The sequence below is a fragment of the Eleutherodactylus coqui genome, chromosome 5 (genome assembly GCF_035609145.1).
Source record: "Eleutherodactylus coqui strain aEleCoq1 chromosome 5, aEleCoq1.hap1, whole genome shotgun sequence".
Taxonomy (NCBI): Eukaryota; Metazoa; Chordata; class Amphibia; order Anura; family Eleutherodactylidae; genus Eleutherodactylus; species Eleutherodactylus coqui.
Genome location: NC_089841.1, coordinates 82,408,346 through 82,419,955, shown reverse-complemented (window position 1 = coordinate 82,419,955; position 11,610 = coordinate 82,408,346).

Sequence of the window (11,610 nt, the reverse complement as noted above, 5' to 3'; positions counted from 1 at the left end):
TGCAGAGTCTGGTCAAGTGCAACATCTGATGAGATAGTTGCAAGTTGATTATCATCTGCATTCTAACCTGCGTCTTTGACCTGGCAAAAATTGTGCAGAACCATGCAAATTTTAATTACAGCACACAAGTTCTCAGGATTCATCTGGACTGTTCTTTGAAAAACTCTCCACTTGCTGGTGAGTATGTGAAAAGCACACTTGACAAACCTCCGGGCACATGTGAGACACTAGTTAAAAATGCACCTCCTGATGTCCAACCCTCTCCGTGCAAAGAGGTGCAGAACATGGGTGGTCAGGACAAAGCCCTAATACGCAACAATAGGGCTGGTGAACTTGAAAAGCCAAGAAGGCCTATGTTTCCGCAGTGCTTCCGAAGGGCCCCAATGTCCACTATTATAAACTGATAGTTACTATTAGCGAGAGTCAACAGCACTACCGAGAAATACTGCTTATAATTTAAATATTCGGACCCCGAGTGCAGCGGCTTTTTTACAAGAATGTGTTTGCTGTCCAGTGCTCCCATGTAGTTTGGAAACTGTGCGGCAGCCTGAAATCTCTCGGCAATATCCAGCAGTCTTGCCGAGCGGGTGGAGTCATCACCGACGTCTTCAGGCGCTACTAAAGGATGTTACAAGTCTTCCTGACAATCCCTGTTATTGTTAAGATACCCAGCGGGAATTCAAAATGTATTGATGGAAATTAATTTCTGATGGAGATGAACCTGAAATTAAAATAAAGCAGAAAAAAGACAAATTACTTACCTCAGGGTGACCAACAGTCGTTTCTCCGGGGAAATACACCGGCACATGTTGGTATATGTCAGTCCAGGCTGCACTTCCTCCAGAAGCTTATCAAACAGTTGGACCAACAGGTAACAAGAGGAGGTGAATTTCTCTGGGTAATGCTTCAAGTCTCATAAAGGGTGTGGAAATGGCCCTTTCTTCAACGCTGTAACATCAGAGGGTGAACCCAAAGCTTTCTCCTCTTCCTCCTAGGTCCCTCCTCCAGCATCTCAGACTGCTATCCTGATGGCCGAGAAATTAGCCAAACTAGCAGAGCATCCTCTTTGCAAGGAGGGGGAGGAGGATATATTAGCTGCAGTTTTCAACTGTGTAACTAGCTGCAGCAATTTTCTATCTACCTAATGCACATTGTGCACTGCTCTCTGATTGGCCAGCAGTGGTCATATGAACAGCTGTGGCCAATCAAAGAGCAAGTACAGTGCATTGGTAGTCTAACACTTCCAATGCACTGTGTTGATTAGGTGGTCTGAAGATTACATCAGCCGAAAACAGGACACAGAACTGGAGGATCAGAGGCCTGGTAGGGAAGAACAACTGCAGATACCAAACTTCTACTCCCGGGACAGAATTTTGTCCTGAATCCAAAGGGTCACTCTAAGTCTAGTAAGTGGGGATTGACCACTGGGATGCGAAACCCTCTGAAGAACTGTGAAGAACATTGCTGTGAATATGTGGTCACTTTACATAAAGTGAATGTGAGATATGGATACAGCAGAATACACTCACTTGGATGTTTCCATATCTCCCATTGACTATGTTGGCGAGTGACCACAAGGAGTTCTCTGCTAAGAATGAGATTCCAAAAACCCTTCGATGGGAGTTCTCCACTAATGAGACTTTTATTCTGTTAACATGCTATACGAGTAGGAGAGATTTAGATACGCCATTGACTATAACTCAATCTTTGATGGTGAAAATAGCAAAAATGTCATGATCCATAGAAGTCAATGATGTCTGTCAGGCACTGCATGAATCTGTTATATGAGAGATCCAGAACAGTATTGTGGCTTCCATCATTAATGGAAGACATGAGGTAGAGGCACATAGAGCCTTAAAGGGGTTGTCCGGCGGCAGCAAGTAGGGTTATGCACTTCTGTATGGCCATATTAATGCACTTTGTAATATACATAGTGCATTAAATATGAGCCATACAGAAGTTATTCACTTACCTGCTCTGTTGCTAGCGTCCCCGTCGCCATGGTGCCGTCTAGCTTCAGCGTCTAATCGCCCGATTAGACGCGCTTGCGCAGATGGGTCTTTTCCCTTCGGCTTGTACGCGTCATCGCGTAGCTCCGCCCCCATCACATGTGCCGATTCCAGCCTCCTGATTGGCCGGAATCGGCACATGTGACGGGGCGAAGCTACGCGATGACGCGTACAAGGGGGCGGAGCCAGAACGCCGCTGCTGCCGAGCCGAAGGGAAAAGACCCATCTGCGCAAGCGCGTCTAATCGGGCGATTAGACGCTGAAGTTAGACGGCACCATGGCAACGGGGACGCTAGCAACGGAGCGGGTAAGTGAATAACTTCTGTATGGCTCATATTTAATGCACGATGTATATTACAAAGTGCATTAATATGGCCATACAGAAGTGCTGAACCCCACTTGCTGCCGCAGGACAACCCCTTTGAAGCTACAGCATACTTATTCATGAACCTCATTTTGTACAAATGTGCTGAAGTAGACATAATTAACAATTAGTTTTTATAACAAGCACACTGTCAATGTCTTAAAGTTCTGGAGAGACCTGGGCACCCTCAAAGGTGTCCTGCTAATTTCCCAAGTCAGGGACTAACCTCTATTTTCACCACATTAAAAATTACTGGGATACCCAATAATAACCAGGGAGGAACAGCCTGTCCTGCAAATGCGCATTCAGAAGCAGTCTTTTCACTGGCTACTTTGGTTAGCAGCTGCTAGGGGCGGCAGGTTTTCACCCTTATACCTCTCCAAGCAGGACGTCATCTTTAGTTGGTGCGCATGAATTCCTAGAATGTGCCCCCAAAGTAGCCTAAGGTTGAAATCAATAGGAGACGATCGCAAAGCAGCCTAGGAATCCCCCATAGAGAGGAGAGGAAAGGGGGGGGGGGGGGGGTGGCGAAACACCAGGGAATCTATTACATATCTCCCCATATTTAGAGAGATAGGGGGCTGTGCTGGAGGGCTTTCCTAGGGCTTCCCTGAGAGCAGGGGCGGAGGGCAGGGCATGAGAAAGGGTGGGGCTAAAGGGGTTATCATAGTGATCACTCTCTAGCCAAGTAAGGGGGTGGGCTAGTGGGATCCACTCTATAGCCCTCCCCCTTTTTGTCCCCGCTCTTGGGGAAGCCCTGGGAAAGTCCTTTAGCCCTGCCCCATTTCTCCAAATATGGGGAGATATGCAAGAGATCCCGTGTTGCTCCACCCCCTCTCTCTCCTCTCTATGGGGGATTCCTAGGCTGCGTCACTATCTTCTCCTATTGATTTCAATTAGGCCGGCACTGCTGCTGCCGGCCCCATTGCAAACAATGGGCGATATCACAAATTTTTCTTACCGCTGAGAGGTTTGAGTGAAGACATTGCAAATGAGAATGAAATTGGAAATCATTGGTTTCATAATCATGCGTTTTCACTCACTCTTGCATCACAGGAAAGTCTATCGCTAGTGGGTAAGAGCCCTCAGATGCAATTTTTTTACACGCCTATTCTGCGTAAAAACGACGCCCAAGTGATTGACGCCACAAGCACAGAGCAGCTTTAGAACCAGAGTCCCATGCGCGCGCTCTGCTGTACAAGTCTGTGGGAGAGCGTGTTCGCGGGACTCTGAAAAGAGTCAAGATTTTAGCCGGTGTGTGGCTTTACAGGTGGACACTGTGGGAACCAGAAAGCAGGTGTGTATGAAAAATACTTCACCTGACTCCCTCTTACCTGCCCTAACAGCACCATAAATTGGGGTGTTTTTACAGGAAACCATTCAAAATGAAACACTGGATCATTCGAATTTGATCGATAATCATTCAGTTTAAACACGTCCAATAACTGAACGATAATTCGTTCGCTCATTGTTCATTTTATGCAAGCATATAAATCATCATTGGCTCGTTCGTTATTCGTTCAGTTTAAGTTGTTCAGTCATTCTCATTCACTTATAGAGTGAACTGAACAATCCAGTAAAAATAAAATTAGTAAATGATTTATTGGTGTGTTTAAACTGAGCAAACAAGCAAACTGTGTCATCGTTTGCTCGCTCCCTTGGGCGAACTATTTCTCACGCCATCTAGAAGCATCCTTAGCTTTAGGCAGGTCACGGGTTCCCTTTACATGATAACAGCTTGCTTGCGGAGTAATTAATCACACCTAGATGACTAGTTGTGTAACACCCCTGAGGGATGAACCCGGACACTTGACTTATGTGAGGAGCTGGAAGGGATAAGGCTTGTCACGGCGACAGTTACCAGGCTCTCTTCCCGGAGGGATGACACGTAGCCAAGGCCAGAGCAGGATTGCAAGCCACCTTCGACACCCCTAGGATAGGGAATGCCAAAAAACGAGATGATGAGGGTAGTTGTTGTCACGGGTGATGCCACCATTACCACACACCGGTATGCTACGCGGCAGAGAAACGAAGACAGAGAATTGTGTATAGTACCTCGGGTCCCCAGTAACGGTTAGGGCCTGGTATAACTTTTACTTGAAGAAAATAAACTTTCCAAACTGGCATTCAAGGTAATACAGGTACAATTCTGTTTAAGTGACAGCAGACTAGAGCTCAGAGCTAGGGAGGATACACAGGATAAAACCAGGCCTACAGTCCACATTATCTGTATGACTCTGCTCCAGGACCGGGAGCACTTCAGGAGAGGAAAGAGGGTAGGGGTCACTCCGCAGACACTCCAGCAGACAAGTATTTAAAAGAAGACTTGAACAATAGACACCCCGCACTGCAGGTGCATGGGTATAACTCAGTAAAGTACCTCTGTGCGGTGATCCTAGCTATGGATGGCCGCACAGGAAAAGCCTGTAGTGTGAACTGGTACATGTTCAGAACTGTTTGTCTCACTCTTTCTCTCTTTCTGATGGTGGGACTCACTCCATTCACATCCACACTCCAAACGCTATGGGATATCACTCCTCTACCTCCATCTTCACCTACATGGAAACTAAAGGTGCTTCCATGTGGCTCTGTGTTAGTACTCTCTCAGGTAGACAAAATGGAAGACCTTTCCCACTCTCTAGCACTCACATTTATCACTTAACTTATACCACATGACATGACAAACTGATACATTTACTTGCAGGCAATGATTTTATGACTGTTAGCTCTTCAAGCACAGCAGCTGTGCAACACACACAATGCATATGACAGGACAAGGTTTGGACAGTGCATCTACACAGGACAAGACATGTACAACATTTATGGAGGGGACCAGGATGGTGTTCTGGGCCACTACAGTTTTAACTGTCCATCTCTTGTTTTCTGAATGACAATTGTATCTATAGCTCTTGTCACCGACTATCCTTAGGACACCTCACACTAATAGATAGTAAATTGGTAAAATAATTGTCAACAAGCGGACAGACCGGATCGACAGGAAGGGGTGTCTGAGGATGCCGTTGCAGACCCCATAGTTTGTCTGTGGGATTGTATGAATTGTTTCCGGCTCCTGACCAAAGGAATGCAGATGGTCTTAAAACACTTCTAGAAAAACCTGAATGTTTTCTTTTGGTGTTTCGTTACATAGCTGTTAGTTGTTTTTCTGGTTTGTCAGCAATGTATTTATGGTTTTAGAAAATCCGCTACCCACAAAAACTGAAATTGACATTGTAGAACCAAGTGATTGCTTCATGACTGCATACTGAGCATATATAGTGATGAATATAGAGGATCATAGAGGACCCAAAGCAAAAACATACATTAGGCCCTTTTATGAGCCGCTTGACATCATCACACTATATTTTACACATTCTTGTTTGTTAAAGGGGTTCTGTCACGTACTTACCTAGGTAAACCCATTGGCACAAAGTAGATGATCCGTTGAGTCTGTGGATGTGTTAGGCTTCCTTCACACGGACGATTTTCTGCACCTAAGTTACATGCTTCAAAAAAATCATGACTAATAGAACCAATGTCCTATGGAAAGCTTCAGTTGAACGATTTGTAGCTGCAACAAAAAAAGATAGGACATCAGTGGCGGAATTCAGCGACTGAAATTCCCTGCTGCGTGAAAAAATAGGTCTTGACCTATCTTTTGGCAGGAAATAATAAGGAATTCCCCAGCAGCGCTGAGATGAAGGGAGTCCCCAGCAATAAAGGGAAGCCCTGGGGGAACCCCCTTCATCCCCGCAGCGGGGATTCCCTTCACTGGAGAAAGAGAGAGATGAAGGGGGTTCCCCAGGACTCCCTCCATGTCTCTCTCTTCAGAAGCGCATCTTTTTGGTCAGTCCCAGACGTGTGAACGGCTCTGACACTCGCACTGCAGAAGATCTTCCATCCATACGATTTTCTGCAGCGCTAAGTGCAATTTTATTCACACAGCTAACTTCTGCGTGATTTTATAGCCCGTGTGAAGGATGCCTTATGCTTATCCTCCCCACCGTCCCTCGCTGTTAGCATTAAAATCACCTGCTGCAGTGCATTGATTGGTACAGCAAGTAGTCCTCCCATTCTAAACTTAGAATGGTAGGACTACTTAGCGTGCTGCTCAAAGCGCTGACACCGGAGAAAGAACAGGGAAGGTAAACATACATCCCGGACTCAACGGGTTAACTACTTTAAACCCATAAACTTACAGGGCTTACAGTAGCTGGTAGAGTATCTTTAACATTGCTGCACTTGTGAAAACCACTTTCCTGTGCCAGTACTCACCAGTCATTAAAATGGGCATGAAACTAACCTTTAACCCTATGGCAGCCCTACAGGCTCTGTTTGTTACATGCCCCTTTGCGCATATATATTGGATCTATACCTATATAAATATCATTGGTGTAGCAAAAAGTGCACAAGATGTTGTTATGATGTGGAATTTTGTTACACCACTTAGAGGATGATTATAAAGGATATCATTACAAAAGGCAGGTTTTGACAACCCCTACCGAAATTACAGCCCTTCAGGAGCATGTCTATTCTAGTTTCCATGCAGCCTGGTTTCTGAGGTGGGTATAGACTGACATGAATATGTCCTGGTACATTGAATATGCAAGTAATCTGAATAGGAAAACGAAAGTTAGAAGTGTTTCTCTACTACATTTGGAGGGCCAACTGTATACCAGGGCCAGCCTTATGTTGAATGGAGCTTTGTGCGGTACCTTCTATAGGTGCCCACAATATTGTCATACAGTGAATAAATAACCAGCCGGTGCCTAAATGACAGTTCCGTATATTGGCCGCAAAATATTTCCACACAGCTGCCTAAACAAAAGTGCTATAAACTGCTAATACCATGCAAAATGCAATGCTACACAATACTTAACCCCTTAACACCACAGGGCATAAGTTTATGTCCGGGGTGCATGCAGAGGCGTAACTTGAAGCTCCTGGGCCCCAGTGCAAAACCTGTAACAGGGCCCCCAACTATAATGCTTTATTCATAGTACTGGGCTCTCTATATGGAGAAGAGAGGCTTTATGGGCCCTTAAAGGGGTTGTCTCGAGGAAGCAGTGAATTTTTTTTTCCCAGTCCCCCTAATTAAGCATACATTACTAAGCCCCCCTGTAAATGACTTTTCTAGCTGGTTTCTACTTACAGTTCCAGCGTTTCAGCAACTTATAAAAATTTTCCCAAGATGGCCGCCGACTTTTTTCCCGTCACTTGCTGTAGCCCGACGTGCGCGCTCCCGAGACGCTACCAGCTGTGTCTCCCTGACAACCAGACGCCCCACAGCCGCCGACTGGACCCACCGCAGCCGCGACCGGACCCACCGCAGCCGCCGACCACGGCACACAGTCACCCACCACCAGGCAGCAGGTAACCGGCGCTAGACCCCTGACAACAGACGAAGGCCCCCCCGGCCCAGCGGCAGACCCCCTGGCAGAGCGGCAGACCCCCCGGCCCAGCGGCAGCCCCCCCGGCAGAGCGGCAGCCCCCCCCGGCACAGCGGCAGACCCCCCGGCACAGCGGCAGACCCCCCGGCACAGCGGCAGACCCCCCCGGCACAGCGGCAGCCCCCCCGGCACAGCGGCAGACCCCCCGGCAGAGCGGCAGCCCCCCCCCCCCCGGCACAGCGGCAGACCCCCCGGCAGAGCGGCAGCCCCCCCCCCGGCCCATCATTTACCTGGGCGGCAGGACGGCAGGACAGCTGGGCGGCTTCTCAGGACAGCTGGGCGGCTTCTCGGGACAGCTGGGTGGCTCAAGTTTCTGCACCTTCCTCTAAGAGAGGATGGTACAGAATGGCCGCTCCAGCGCGCTCCCGAGAAGTGACAGCTCGTCTGCGCATGCGCAGGAGAGCTGTAGCGGCTAGCAGGCTGAAGCGGCTCGTGCTGAGAGCAGAAGACCGGACTGCGCAAGCGCGTCTAAAAAAGCAAGCTGCCAGCGAATTTAGACGGAACCATGGAGACGAGGACGCTAGCAACGGAGCAGGTAAGTGAATAACTTCTGTATGGCTCATATTTAATGCACGATGTATATTACAAAGTGCATTAATATGGCCATACAGAAGTGTATACCCCCACTTGATTTCGCGAGACAACCCCTTTAAGGCTCCTGGGACCGGGTGCAACCGCATCCCCTATAGTTATGCCAGCGGGTGCATGGTATTTAATGCCACATGATGTAAACTTACATCCTGTGGATGGCACGGGCTCAGCAGTGAGCCCGCACCATTCAGCGGCAGGACCTAGCTGTGACTGACACCCAGTCTACTGCTGCAACAGCGGGGATTGGTGAGAACACTGAACCCCGCTGTTAGCTCCTTACATGTTGTGATCAATGTAGATCATGTCATGTAAAGGGTTCACAGAGGTAACGCACTCCTTCTGTGATATCATCAGCCTTCTGCTATGTAATTGTCGAGGGCAGATGGGTTGCCATGGCAACTTAAGGCCAGAAAATAGTGTCTGGACCTTCCATGGCCTCTGATTGCTATTGTAAGAAGTACTGTCATGCATTATCATCGCGATCATAGCTTTTAGGGTTCAAGTCCCTTACAGGGACATGAAAGATGTAAAAGAATAAAATAGTAAAAAAAAAGTAACAAAAAACCCTGTTTTTGCACACTTTCCCCTCTTTGTATAAAAAAAGAAGATTAAAAAAGAAGCCAAATATTTCATCAGCGTATAAACTAAACACATTATCCTACACAGCAAAAACTATTTAAAAAAAAAAAACAACTAAAAAACTGACCGAAAATAATCGCCTTCCAAAAAAATTACAATAAGGCTGCCTGTCTACGGGCGTTGCGGTATCCCACGGCGGCGATCTGACAGATAGGCTGACCATGGAGAATCGTTGCAAATCGCAGCATACTGCGATTTGCCAGCTGCGAGCGGAGAATCACAATGATTCTCCGCTCGTGGACAGGGGGGGCTGCGTTCCCCGCGGCCGGATTATCGCCGCAGGAAACACAATTCCAACCCACCCGTGGACAGGTAGCCTTAAGGTGATCAAAAAAGGCTTTTGAAAAGTGGAGATGAAAATCCCCAAAAAATCGTTGTGTCCTTATGGCCAAAACACTCCGTTTTCTTAAGGGGTTGAAGGCTATGGACACCTTGGGGGCAATTTCTTTTAACTTAAATTCATGCATTTTGAGCTGACAATTTTTGAAATAGGGTTTGAGTAAAAATTTTTCTACCATTTGTCTACTGCAACTTCTACATATCACAGTATATAGAAGCTGCAGTCTAATGGACATTTTATACAGTCCGAATTCACAAGCCACGTGCATGGCAATCAGCATTGGTTTCTTTTTCAAGTGTTTGCTGATAGAGGCCTATGTGACCATTCTCGTCACTCAGCTTCCTCCATAGTAATACATGGAGCATCGGAAACGGTAAGTGATACGTATGGTTATATACCCCCTCCATCTGCAGACATGTTATGGATAGATGAGTTGTCAGCACGGGGCGAGGAGGCTGGCCCAATGGGGGGCCATGGCTTCACTAATACAGAAGATATTTTTATGTTGAAAAAATATATATTTAATTTGCATTTTTTATATTACTTACAAAGTGGCCATCCGCTGTAAGTAAAGACCACCAGACATTGCTCAAATAATACCAATAATGATCAAATAACACCTCCATACATAAAGTAATCTACTAATGCTAGAAAATGTCTAAAATATCTACTATATCAATTAAAATAAAAAAAAACACACCAGAAATTCTAAAAAAATATGTTTAACACAAAAATGTGATTTATATATTGTTATTTTCTGATGACACATTCCCTTTAAAGGCAAGCCCTGCTGCCAAGCCCTTCCATGAACCTTAGTTTTCTCTGCTTTACAGGGAAATACATTCAGAAGATACTCCCTTGAGTCACCCTGTACTTATGAATCACTATTGTACTTACCCTGGATATAGCCATAACAATATGAATGAAAGCATGTATTAGTAAAAGAAAAAAAGTTTTGGAACCTGTAATTGCAATGTACATAAGATGCTATGTCTGTTAATGTAATCCAAAGACGCCTCTTAACAATATATCAATATTTGTCTACTTAGCTAAATGGATTTAATACGATGATGGCATTGAACTCAAGAATTGGTTGCGTCTCTAATTACAGAATCGTATGTAAACTGTTGAATCCGAGCTCCTCGAAGTGTGAATGAAGCGGAGCTGGTTAATCATTAGTGTCTCCGGTTGACATAGCGATATAATATAGTATTGTTTGTTCTGCTCGCCTCACAAGCCTCTGCTTCAGTTTGTCTGGCAAATAATCGCCAGTGTTTAGTCAACGCCGCGCTGACCTTATACCACTTGTAATCTGCCTGCCGTCTTCTTCCTGCGTTCATTCCTTTCTCTGGTCCCAGTTCAGTGCTGTGCAAAAATGTTGCAAGATAAGAATTTTTTTCAAAAATAAATGGTCTCCTCCTCCAGAGGAGGAAAAGAATAAACACAAAGAGAACATAAAAGCTCCATACTGATGTAATCTATGGAAGCTAGAACTCCAGCACTGCAAGGCAACAGTGCTAATGACTGAGCCACCATGCAAAGAACAAATATGGTGGCTCAGTTGTTAGTACTGCTGCATTGCAGTTTTGGAGTTCCAGGTTCATATCTGATTAAGAGCAACATTTGGATGGAGGTTTTATGTTCTTTTTGTGTTTACCGTTCTTGTTCTCCTCCTACTCTGCAGGTGAAAAAACAAGCATGGTGGCTCCGTTGTTAGCACTGCTGTTTTGCAGTGCTGGAGTTCTAGGTTCAAGTCTGACCAAGGGTGACATCTGTATGGAGTTTTTCAAGGTCCATGCAGATGTTGTTCTTGATGAGATGTAAACTGGGGAGCCCAGCACTGCAAGGCAACAGTGCTAACTTCTGAGTCACATTGATTGCAGAGGTGGTACCATATTTGGGGAGGGGGGGGGGGAATGCTTCCTTCGTAAACGGCAATATTCTTATAGTAATCTACCGGTCTCAGGGAATATGGAGATCCCTGCTAATATACAGAACAATGTGCAATAGTACCGTAAAAAACAACAGTGCTTTCAATGATTTTTTTTTAAAAACGAACAACAATAAATGGGTTGTCTGGTTGTAAACTATTGATGGTCTATCCTCAGGTTTGGTCATTAGTAATAGATGGGTGGGATTCTGCCACCTAGGAACCCTATAGATCAGCTGTTCTCTGGGCTGATATGCTTGTGCATTGAGCTGATTTCTGCAGAAAGCACA